The sequence below is a fragment of the Wasmannia auropunctata genome, unplaced genomic scaffold (genome assembly GCF_000956235.1).
Source record: "Wasmannia auropunctata unplaced genomic scaffold, wasmannia.A_1.0 LD336083.1, whole genome shotgun sequence".
NCBI lineage: Eukaryota > Metazoa > Arthropoda > Insecta > Hymenoptera > Formicidae > Wasmannia > Wasmannia auropunctata.
Genome location: NW_012026807.1, coordinates 133,833 through 134,482, shown reverse-complemented (window position 1 = coordinate 134,482; position 650 = coordinate 133,833). Strand labels below are relative to the sequence as shown.

The window sequence follows — 650 nt, the reverse complement described above, 5'->3', positions numbered from 1 at the left end:
TACAATGTTTCTGAAGCATTGCATTGCAATATGCAATGTTGCAACTTTGCTGCAATATTGCTGCAAACTTCTGTGCTGTATGGGTTTTCTGGATTTAAGTGTAGAAACCAATCATAATAAAAATATCATTAAACACACACTGATCTGTTGTCATCACATCAATCGATCGATATATATATGTATACATCGATCGAAGCGTGCGAGGCTGCCTAGCGCTCTAGCGCCTCTTGCGTCAGAAATTGTAAAAGTACACTTCCCCCACCCCGCAACTGGTCGACGATAATGGTGACGTTGACGTTTCTTAATCTGAAATTCCTACATTTCGGACTTTGCATTGCAATATCTCCGCTCGTAGGACATGTAGAAAAAAATAAAACACTTTCATTATATAAATCGAACCCAAGCTATCGATTAAGAGGATGCTTAAGCCGTCTGTTTTATCGACAAAAATATCATTTTTGTTGGTTACTAATTACTTCGTATTAATCGCATAGAATAAAATTTCCTTTTCCACGATTAAAACACACATGCTAATGTATCTGGCTCTGGTGCATTTTATACCAAAAACGGGAAAAAATGAAATAATTACAGATTTCGTTATCCATTTTAACCTCAACATGGCGACTAATGCTATCAATTTACCAAAACGA

At 36.5% G+C, this 650-nt stretch overlaps 1 protein-coding gene across 1 annotated transcript in view; it reads right to left on the bottom strand.

The window, feature by feature from the left end:
• The window catches only part of LOC105448720, a 7,387-nt gene that overhangs the window by 4,139 nt on the left and 2,598 nt on the right, over window positions 1-650 (bottom strand). The window lies entirely within an intron of this gene.